The sequence below is a fragment of the Falco punctatus genome, assembly GCF_963210335.1.
Source record: "Falco punctatus genome assembly, chromosome: 11".
NCBI classification, from domain to species: domain Eukaryota; kingdom Metazoa; phylum Chordata; class Aves; order Falconiformes; family Falconidae; genus Falco; species Falco punctatus.
The window spans coordinates 13,777,369-13,789,515 of NC_137591.1; the positions used below are offsets into that span (position 1 = coordinate 13,777,369).

At 36.4% G+C, this 12,147-nt stretch overlaps 1 protein-coding gene across 1 annotated transcript in view; it reads left to right on the forward strand.

Annotated features, from left to right (window-relative positions):
- AK5 (adenylate kinase 5) overlaps positions 1-12,147 on the forward strand; it is a 113,708-nt gene that overhangs the window by 38,449 nt on the left and 63,112 nt on the right. The window lies entirely within an intron of this gene.

Consider the following 12,147-nt stretch of genomic DNA (forward strand, 5'->3'; position numbering starts at 1 on the left):
GTCCTACAAGCTTTAATGTTTCAGTTAAAAATTTTGATGACAAGAAAATGGCAATGTAAATTGACCACTTGGATATCAGCAAGAATAGTTATTTCTGCAATATTTGGGACATGAGAAATTATCTCTAAACACAGAAGATACCAAAAGCTGCATTCATTAATAAAGCCAGAAGTACATTATGGAAGTAGGGCTCGCAAGTACTGCTGAAGTATTTAAGTGCTTAATGATGACAAATTCAATGAACAGTTGATAATGGTTGCATTATTGACATGTTCTACATTACAGACTTGTCTTGTAATGGTTGTAATAGCTCACAGAACTTGGTACCACATATGGTACCATGAGAGCACAGATGGCAGATGGCCTATTTTTTTTTTTTTTGATAGCCTAAATAACCTAGGTAGTTCAGATTGTATGTTCTCCTCAGGGCAAATAAGACTCATTCTATGTGCTGATCAGATTCATGACAGGCCAAAGCATCCTTAATTGCAAAGTCATCTAATGATGTTGGTAGCCCTAATAATGCAGTCCAACACCTTTCTGAATTTCAGAATACAAATCCCTGCAAATTATTGTGTTGTTTTCTCCAGAGAGTACCTGTTCTGGTTGAGGATTTTGATTAACTCTGTTCACAAGGATGAAGGGACTGAATTCTTGGGAGTCGTTCTTAATTATTGAAGAAGTGTGTATTTTGTGACATTTCTATACCCTCTACAAGTGCTCCTCCTATAGAAAGCATACTTAGCTCTTCAGGGAAAATGTACCTTTGTAGATAAAGCATATGGGACATTGGATAGAATTACTTCTCTCTGATGAGACCTGTAAACCAGATGTTTTTCCTATTGAGGATTTATCTTTTACTTTTTAGCTCTGTTTCTTGAGAGTTCTAAAGATAATTTAAATTGCAATGTTTACTTTAGATATCTCTTTTCTTTTTGAAGAAAGCAGATGTTTGTGATGGGTATGGAAATGGTAACATGCCATGTGAACATTATATTACTATCAATTACAGGACAAGGAAACAGCATATGCAGAAAATACTGACTTGTCAACATGTCAAAAAGTCTCTAATATAAAAAACCTGTAAGATTTGAATTTACTCCTTAAGTATATGGTGTCTACTCAAAGTATGTTAATATAATTTCATAGTGATCTAGAAATTACTCTAGTTCTACATCAGTGTAGAGTGAAGAGAATTAGACTTTGGAAGGCAGACTCTGTTGTTCACCTGTCATTACAGCTGCTACAGTGTCGTAGCATTTCGCTTGGTGCAAAACCAGGATGCATTAGTATAGCCAAGCCCTGAGGGTTAGATGCATAAGTAATTTCACAGCCAGTGATAAAATGATCCGTTTCTGTAAATGATGAAGATGATGTATGGCAGACCTAGTTTCCAAAGGATTTCACTGCGTATGGAAGATACGTTTTGCAGTTGCCCAAAGCAGCTAAATTGGTGGGGGATAAGTGAGAAAAAGGAGTAGCTGGGAAAAGAGTGAGAAAAAGAGATAAGGCATGCATGCTCCAGAGCAAGTCAGCAACTGAAAATGTCTACAAAAGGACATTTTTAAAAATCACGTGATCTTGAAACAGAGGAAACTTAGGATAAATCCACATAGAAAACTACAAACTACTAGAGTGAGTTGTAAATTTAAAAGTAATGTTTTTTAAAAATGGTTACTTTGTCACCATTTGTTCCTTCTCTTAGTGCTCAGTTTATAGTTCAGCTTATTTATAGAGTTTTGACATTGTTCTGACAAGGTAATTTCTTTTCACATGTTCATTCTGTTGGAAATTCACTCTTCCAATGGCAAATTTAAGTATGTCTCTGCCAACTTCCTGTCCTATTCCTTTAAGCAAACATCAATGGAGATAACAGACGTCTGTTTTCTTACTCCAAATGGCTTTGATCCCATTGTCTTCTTCACTGGTGAACTTGAGCTTTCTTTTTTTTTTTTTGAAAAAAAAAAAAATCTTACAAGTTTTCATAGCCTTCCATCACTGGATAAGACAGTTTTCTTAGAAAGCCATATGATCTAAGAACCATTGCAGTCTTCATCACCACCTTCTCCTGATGGAAGCCTTTTATCTTCAGCTTGCCTTTACTAGTATGTATCTGTATAATACACATGTAATATTAACACTTCTACATACGTTTGATGCACTTGTGCATGCTATTTCCCTACAGAAGGAGGAAGCAAGAAAGAAAATCCCATGCATCCTGCTGATCATTATGTTGAACTTGGAAGGCACTGAAATATTATGTGGATGAGAGCAGTGTAAGAAATAGAACAGCATAAAGTAGAATTACACTAGCTTAATTCCTAGAGGACTGAATCCTTGAGGCAAGGTCAGTGTTGACTAGGAAGAAAAACCCATATCTACATTTTTCTGAAATCCCTATCTGCACCTTGTCACTGCTATTCAAGTCTCTAAATCTCAGACACTTCTTCTATCCAGCATCATGATTCTACTCAGGGAAAAGAAACAGAACCATTTGTCTTAGGAGGAGTTACAATTTTAGAACCACAACTCAGTTTTACACATCTACTTAAATATGTTGTTCTTCATCAATGAACAGACCAAAAAAGAAAAATTCACTGAAATCTAACTAGATAAGATTGATGAGCAGACATTATATGTATAGTCTACTGTTAGACACTGTATGAGTGATAAATCTAAATTCCCAAAGAATACTAATTTTCCTGCTCCAGCAGTTGTTCCATACTGATTTTGACATATTTTTGTTAATAGAATTAAAACCCACGTTCTTAATTTCAGATCTTACTGGTTAGGTTGCTTTAGGTGTGTTTCTTGTCCTCTTTTTTTTTTTCACTTGGTCTTTGATAATTTTATACAATACATAGCTTGTACTTGTTTGCTGCTCTGTATGCCTTATGTTTTCAGTATGTGCATGGTATGTCTGCCCTCAGAGTCTGATCCTAGTTTCTGTTTTCAAGGAAAGAAATGAGGGCCCCATCTACAGTACATCTAAGAGTTGGGAAGATATAACTCTGTCCTTTCTGGAAAACTCCTTCTTTGGAATAATGAAGTTGGACTATCCAAGATTTTGAATTGTTGTTCAAATTGAACAGACCTGTAAACTTCATTATAATTAAGAAAGAGAAGTAAATATCCGATATTTTTGTGAACACAGAGTCTGTGTTTAAGATTCTCTTTAGCAATCTTGTCAGTAGGTCTAATAAATCAAAACCTGACTTTACATGAGGTGAATTTGATTTCAGAAGGTATCAAGACAATAGTAATAGATATCACAATGTTGGACATGGAGTATATAAATAGATGCATATGCTTGCATTTATTTTATCAGTAACTTTTAAATCTTAGAACATTATATATTGTTTATCTAGATAATAACTAAGCCACAAATTACCAGAGTGGAGAAGATATTAATTAGATGAAATTATAGAAGGTAAAAAACGTAAATGCCTAGATGATCTGCAGGTACTCTAATGTTTAGCAGAGGACTTCAGTTCTGTATAGTTTAATCCATTCCCATATCCCTCCTGCCATCTAGCAATTATTTAGATTAATATTATTAGAATATTCTATATTTGGTCTCAGGTGCTGACATGACAATTGGTATGTATACACAACCATGCCCAATAATCCAAGGCTACTGTTGAGGTGTGGCCATGAGTAGAGAACTCCAAAATAAAAGGGTTTGTGCATGCAAACTTCTAGACAGTGCTTGCTATTTGATTAAAAATACTGAGGTGTTTAAAATGATTAAAAGGATTAAAATTTAAAAGCATTAAAAAATCATTCACCTATGAGAATCATTGTTAGGTATTTTGTTATTTTGGCTATAGTACTCCTGGAGATGGAGTATCATTTCACTTTCTAACACTTATTTACAAGAGTTTCTCTTGGTTTTTTTAATGATATAATTGTGAAAAAGTAGGGTAAAGAAAGAAAAAAGGCCTAATCCCTGTGTAACTAATGTGCTTTAATGTTTTTAGTGTGGTTACTGCCCTGAGAGAGTGCTAGCTTGCTCTAAAAATTGTGCTGTGAGTTAAAATAATAAAAAAGTTAATCCTCCTTACCCCTGGATAAACTATTTTTCAGGAGAAAACTCGTTTGTGTTAGCTGAAGGTCTAGTCCAGCACATCTTTGTTTTCTGGTGAGAACTTGCTGTGAAGGATTACTATTAAAGAGTTCTTTAAGAATCAGCTGGAAAATTCAACTGAAAATTGTTTTATTGTTTTGTTAATTTCAAGATATATTTCTCTTCTGGACATATATTTCATCATTATTAGACCTGCTTCTGTGAACTACCTAGCCCTGAAGAACTGCAGGATAAAGCTCAAGGAAATCATATTTACTGACCTTTGAATTAACTACAATGTAAAAATATTATAACTAGAAAACCTCTTCATTTACATCCCATCAGATGTAATTCATCCTACTGCAGGGAAGTTTAGAGAACACAACAATACAGCATGGTAGACCATAATGAACAAACCATTGTAGCACTTGTATCATAATGCCCCTAACTGAAGTTATAAACAAAATCTCCCACAGAAAGCAGCCTTTTTGCCTACAAGAAATGTGTTTTTTTCCACTCAACTGATTTGTTAATTTGTTCTCAGTCACAGGGATGAGCTATATTCTGGAGAGAATGGAATGAGAATTCAGAGGATAGTACATGTTGCCCACACAGTGAAAAATACTAGAGTTGTACTTCTTTTACTGCTAATTTACTGAGGAAAATGCAAGGAAAAAAACACAGCTACATATTTTTATAAAGTAAGCCATTGGTATCAATCAGCCATATTCAGTAAAGTAAAATTTTTGACCATGCTGTGGTTATTGCTGTTACATTTTTATCTGAGGAAAAAATAGTCAGAGGTGAGGAGACAAAGACAATATGCAGGACTTGTATCTCCAGATAATCTGTATTTCAGAAACTAGTTATTTGGATCAAACCAAAACTAATTGTGGGAAGATGGTAGGATAGAGGAGAAGTTGGGTAGAAAAGAAAAGGCAATTAAACTTCCAAGTCTCTACTCCTCCTTGTTCATATGGATTTTAAGTCTCTGCTGTTCCCACCCCAGTGATACCCATCACCCAGCTATTGGTTATTTTGAAAAGGGTCTCTAAATCTCCACTTTATCTGGACTCTAATCTGGCATAGATATTGGGATAGTCATTGGAGCGGAGATCATTGGGTTACAAAAGTCTTTCAGTCTCAGTTATTAAAGCTGTTCTCGGAGAGCTTAGCTGTTCTTTGTAGAACATATCCATTGGTCTAGACGGAAAAAAAAATTAGAGCTCATTGCCCTAGCAGCGGAAGTTTCTCTCACTGGAGACAGGGGTAGACCTGGTCTGCCTTATTTATAATAATTCTGTGTAAGCACAATACTTCAGTGTCAACGTCATTATGTTAATAAGTCTGTGCGTATTTAAAAAAAAAAACAAACCTAAAAATGACTGCCTTTCATGAGACAGAAATGCTAAACATCAAAAGAAGGCTCTGGACCTTATTTAAACAGCCAGAACGGGACAGCATCCTGTGACATAAAATGCTGATTTCACTGATATCTTTATTATCTCACTTGTCCTTTTAGGGAATTTACCATGCCTGTGCAAAACATTAGAATGACATTCAGATTAGTCAGAGAAGTAAAGAGAACCCAGAAGGAGCTGAAGCTGGAAATGGATTTTGAGCACAAATTTAGAAGTTAAATAGTTGTGGGTGAGGGAAATAGCTTATATAGCTGTCTGCCCTCATTAGCATCAAACAAGCCTAGTGGCTGTCAACTGTCACAGAAAAATTCCCCACGGAACTGTGTTATATAAATTTTATCTTGATTTGGTTAAAAAAGGGGTTTTGCTGTAGCATTGCACACTGATGTGAACTGTAGCTATGGGCTGTGACTTACCAATACACTGACAAAAATATCAGTTATAATAAATTTCTAAAGTTTCTGTGCTATCATATAGCTGTCCAACTTGAGGTTTTGCTTTGGGCTTTTTATTTATTTATTTAGTGTGAATGCTGATTCCAAAGTACTTTCAATTACTTGTTCCTCCTTTGATTCTGATCCTCCCCAGAGAATGTGGGTCCTGCATCTTTTCAGCAGTTCTCAAGGTCAGTCCAGATCTTATCGATAGCACCCATTATGCAAAGGCATGATCTGAACCTCTATGATGCTTCCAGGTCCTGATGGCGGCCACTGCCAGGCATCTCTCCCAAACCAGAATCCAGCTGCAAGAATCATTTCCTCAGTGGAGGAATGTGCATCTGGATTGGCAGAATGCAGAATGAGTAGCTGCTCTTGTTTTTATGGTGGTGATATTTGCTCTCATCCATGCATTTTTGCATTAAACAATCCTTAAAAAGAAAATTTAAAAAATCCCACACCCCCTTCCCTGAAGTAATGCTAGGAATAGAGACTGTTAGCCACCACCTCCCCCGCATGCTCTCACTTCTCTCTTGCAGGCTCAGGATCTCATTTACGTGCCATCTGATGCCTTGGATCTTGCGTTTTTGGCTGCAAAGTGATACAGACTCTGCAGGAATAGTTTGACTTGAACCTAGCCTTATCTGTATCTGGGCATAGCCTTTTTCCCTACAAGTCACAGATGTGGGTTTAAACTTGCTTTGCTTTTTAGAGGGTACTGAACTGAGATTTCCCATTGATAGGCCCAATGCCATCAATGTATTTTTAAGTGCCTCTCAGTTTTAAAAACAGAGCAGTCATGAGCAGTCTTGTAGGAGCGTGTTAGATATGCTTTTAACATAATACTACACTGGCTCTTCAGGGTACTTCTGGTTGGGGTGTAGAGAGGAACCCAGGTAGGTTTGAATGTCAGCTGGAGCAAAACTTCAACGTTTTAAGAATTTTTCAAATCAAACAAAGAATGTAGGCAGCTATTTGTAGGAACCTCAAGACCAGAGGTTTTGTTTGGGGTTCAGGAGTCTTCCTCTGTTTTGCTTCGTGGTTCCTAAGTCTTTATCTGGCTTCATGAATGTATATGCTTATACAATATTTAAAAAAAAAATCTAAACATTGATAAAATGAGATGTGGGATACAAGATAATCACTATCACTTTTTTTGTGTTTTGGTGAATGATTCAAAGCATGAAAGCTAAGTTGAAGCCTAGGACAGGTAACCAGATCTCTGCAAACACAGAAAGTCAGCCAGCTGTCATTGCAAATTAAGGGTCTCTATCTCTCCTGCAGAAAAACTGGGATATGAGAAAGAACCTGGAACTTCTTCCTGTGGAACTGTTGAACTAGAGAAAGTTTATGCATGCTCTCACCGCTGCTAAGTTTTAGACTGTATCTCAACACTAATTAAGTGTTACTATTTTTTGATGTATTTTGAAGAACACACAAAAGAAGGTATATACATGAAATTTATGTACAAAAGTGTCTAAACAAACTTTGTAAATATACACACATTTTATAAGGGAAAGATAGATGAGTAATTTGTGCATATGTGGAAGCATGTGCACAATATACACTTTACAAGCTTCAAAATATTTTCAGTCTCTGTTTATATGATTTATGTCAACAAGTTAAGTATATCAGAAATATAATGTCTGCCAGAGAATGACCAAGCTTGGAAACTTGCCATCTGTGTACATGCAACCATGTACAGAGAAACCCTGAGGGTGGGAATTCTTTGCTGAGGTGAACAGCATTGGTGCAATACTATGTTCTTTTCTAACTTTGGAAGCAGGATGACTTAAGTAAATACCAGCTTTTTAAAATCTGCCCTGCCCCTTGTACACCCAGTAGCTTGAATGAAAAAGCAGACTTTGAAAAAAGACTTTGACAAGTCTGGCAATAGAATTAGCCATTGATGAGTGCATGGGCCAAGCTGGTTCAGGACTTCCAAAAAGAAAGAGGGAATGCTGTTTTGGACAGCCATACTATCCCAGATTTTATACATTTGTGGCACTGTGAAAGCTGATAAATATTTAAAATTAACAGCGAGAGTTTTTACAGATCTGAAGCTAAAGCTGAGATAAGTAATTAAGCCAAGTTATCATGCAGAGAAATGAACTGTAAGAGATATTTAAAATAACATACCCTACTTATTCTTCAAGCTATTTTAAACAGTTCATCTTAAGGTAATTAAGCTGTGTCCTTTGGGTGAATACTGGCTTCTGATTTCGTTTTTGTAGTTAAAGTGAGCCTTAAAGATTATTTTTCTTACTTAGAGGAGACATGTTAAGAAACCAGCTTGGAAAAAATACCTTGTCTCTGGGAAGTCCTTTTGTATTGAATAAGTAATACTTGGCATCCTTAAGCAAACTTTCCTTTCCTATACCACACCTGATTTTGTGAACATCCAGCAGAAGAACCAAACCTGCATTTCAGCCATGCTTTGCTGTAAATGTTGAAATACCACTTTCTTACCAAAAGTTCCATTAGTGATTTCCAGCTTTGATTACCACTGGTGGATCTTACCTGTGAAAATTTATAGTCAGTGACTTCCCAATTTTATGGCAAAATCATTTTGCTGCCATTTGATGGAAACATTTTGGATATCAACTCATGCAAGTTGCCACATCAGTAGAATCAGGATAGTGTTTCAGCTCTCACTGTCACAGTCCTAATAAAATGTTATTACATCTGGTGGCTTGTGCCCTACAATTTCAGTATTAAACATCCTTATTTCCTGAATCTGAAGTTGGTATCATTATCTATTGTTAAATATTTCTGTTTCCTTATGCACATACCAACTGAATATTTGTTCTGATATCAGCCATTGATTCAAATGGGTGAAACAAGACTGAGTGAACTAACCTCTAGTCATACAATCTAGTATCATTCTGAACTTATTCAAGCATTTGCTCCTGTTCCTCCTTTCCTATAGTAGTAGTAGTACATGAAAGAGGGGGGAGACTTATTAAAAAATTACACTTTCTTATTTTTTAATGCATCATAAAGATAAATTTATTCATATTTGCAAATGCTTAGGTATTGTAATGATGGAAGCCATTTAAGTATCAAAATGGAGAAGAGATGCTCAGACTGTCAGCAGAAAGTCTGATGCAGTTAATCTTCTGGACCTGTTGTGGCATTTTTCTCTAGTGTTCTGGAGTCTTATTTTAGCATTTAGGCTCACCAAGACCTGCAGCTACAGTGTTGGTGAAGAACTGAGAAAGCTGAAAAGCTACTCATCCATTGTGTGACTCAGGGAACATATCACGTATCTCCTTTGCATAATATCCTTTTGAATATTTCTCATAGCTCTTTGGAGGAATTATTTTATTTCTAATAGAACTAAAGAATATCCACCAAACATTGAAGTGCTTTGAAGAACTGTATGAAATACTTCAGAATTAGGAAACACTGCTATTGTGTTAACTTAGCACTTCACTGAAGCAATATATCCTTGCTTCTTAGAGTCACTGATATTTACACATCAGGTAGTCACTAAGAATGGCTATTTTGTTTCTTGTAACTGTGGTACATCATTTAGTGTTAGCACAAACATCTCTGCACAGCATTTCCTTATATCGTGTAGACATGACCTAAAATTCTTGGCAAAGAATCTCCTGTGAATCTTCTGCACTTTGTCTTTGCTATAACTAAGCATGTTTCCTTTGTCCTTTTGCACAGTTATCATCTTTCCTACTCCCAGGGGTAACACCTGTACCTTTCCATCTGATACAGGATGCAGTTTATTTCATTAATGGCCAGTGAATATAGCTAATCTCTCCACTTTGTTGTCACTATATCATATACTGCAATTCAGTAGTCTACTTAAATAATAAAATGCAAAAAGAGGCCTCACAAGACATGACCATAATACTGCAATCACAATTATCATTGTAATTTTCTGTGAAGTAAGAACTGTTGTCACCATTCTCAGTCATTAGTCTCTTTTCAGTCATTCATGCCAGTCACGGCATAGCAAACAGAGGACTTAATGTGTAAAATGTGGCATCTTTTCAATGAAACTTGCTCTAATCAGTTATTTATGTATCTAGGATTGTTCATACATATGTTACCCCTTGATCCATTTTGTTAAAAATATTTCTTAAATTATGTTGGATTTAGGCCGATCTTTGCATTTTTTCATTTATATCTTCCGCTAGATTTCTCCTCCTGTCTTTAACCAAAATGTCAAATTGAAACTTCACATTCAAGTTTTCAGTACCAGTACTTCAAAATTTTTTGCTCTGTCCGGCATGTAAAGTCTTGTCTTTTCTTGCATTCTACCGTCCATAGTGTTTTGGTAATAATACAGGTTTTGTAATGCCGAAGTCATCTACCTCTCCTACCACTGCAAGGTGCCAATTAGGCAATTTAAAAATATACTTTCCTCTAGTTTCCTACTGTGTCCTGCCTTCTGTGCTTTTTTGGTCTGCTCTACTAAAAAGAACAGACTTCTGTGTAACTAGAGTCCTTACTAAAGGGAACCTAGAATGTGGGACATACAGTTTTTAGTCAAGTTGCTTATTAAATTTATCAGTCCTTAATATACTGAAAAAAAAAATCCAGTAATCATTTTTGTATCTGCACCTTATTGCAAGAATTTTACTATATAGATTCTATATAATATAGATTCACACAAACCCAAGGCAGCTCATTTCTGTTTCTTTTACGAGAACATTATTTCTGCTGTCCTTCAGGCTGTATGTCGCCTCAGTCTGCTGTAATGGTCATTAAAGTTTTTGTGGGTACTTTAGCTTTCATCTCTGACCCTGTTCATGGGGTGCAAGACACAAATGAGCTCAATTTCAGTACTGTGAATAAAGGCTTTTCTTCATTTATGCAATTCATGTTCTCTCAACTTTAGAAAGAAGGTCAGGAGCCATGTGAATTCTCAAATGAGTTTGGTTTGAAGAACTGTTCATTATTGTCGTAGATGGAGTGACACACTTCACTTGTAACGGAAAAGTACCAATATGTTTATTGGTATGAAACAGCAATTTACCAAAGTTTGATAGTAAATGTGACAGTGGTTTAACAAGATTTGATGGCAAGGTACCCTTGATATTTACTGCACAGAGGACAGGGCCAGATGGAACTGTATGGGAGACCCTCCCATTGAGTCATGAGGTTCAGAAAAGACCCTCTTGCATTCTAAACTCCTCCTCAGAGGGAAGATTAGGTGCAACTAGATCCAGACTTAGTCTCAGACTTGGTCAGTGGTTTAGATCTAACGGATTATATGTGCACAATCAATCCTTTATACCACTTGGCTAACATTTTGAAGTTTAGCATGCTATGAATCACTTACCAAGAATCTATTGCAGCAAGGAGTCTCTCAGCCTCAAGAAGTAACCTTTAGAGGCATCCCTACTCAAGGGGAGATCCTGGCACGCAGCCTGCTGCCGTGCAGGAAAGCTCAGCGGGCTCTGGGCTGTCCACTATTAATTGACTCAGTCATTTTTGCATACCGACTACAGAAGTTAGCTTTTTACAAACTTGGCTGGAGTCAGACCTTGACCAGCACTGTTAGGTGGGCACATTGTTCAAATTAGCCCTTGTCTATTGTGTTATTATCTGTCTCCCCCAAATTCACTCTGAGTCAGATACAGCCATCCTGACCAAACACGTCCATTTTGACCACCACAGGGAGCTATCACTTGAGCATTGCCATAGAAACAAAGGTCAGGAGAGGAGGGGGAATACACTGCCACAATTATATACTTGAACTACAGCCTAGAGACCACTCCTCAGAAAAATCACTGAATTTAGCAGGGTGAGTGTAATACAGAATAAGTTAAACATATCTGGATATTCTCTTATAGGTTAGGTGGGGACTTGGTAACAGAGACCATGTCAGTGTTTCTTGGAAGGATGTCTCTACTAAAACCCTTAGCTTAACAACCAGTTGTGTTAGAGAGAACTTTAAACAGAGTTTATTTGATAGCTTCTTATTCAGGCTGCACAACAATTTGTTATAAGCCTGTTCTGATATCATACCTTATAAATTTTAATTATTCTTTAAGTTAAAGGTTACAGTTGCTCTTTTTGCATTGAGCAAAGTTCAAACAAAATTGCAAAATTCCTTTTTCCCTGTGAATTGCACAAGCATGGTAAACTTTGTGGGTTTTGTTGTGGTTTGGTTTTTAAAAAAAAAAAAAAGAAAAAAGCCCTGAAAAAAGATTTACTGGAAAATGACTGACATTTGACTCATAAATTAAGACCTAAA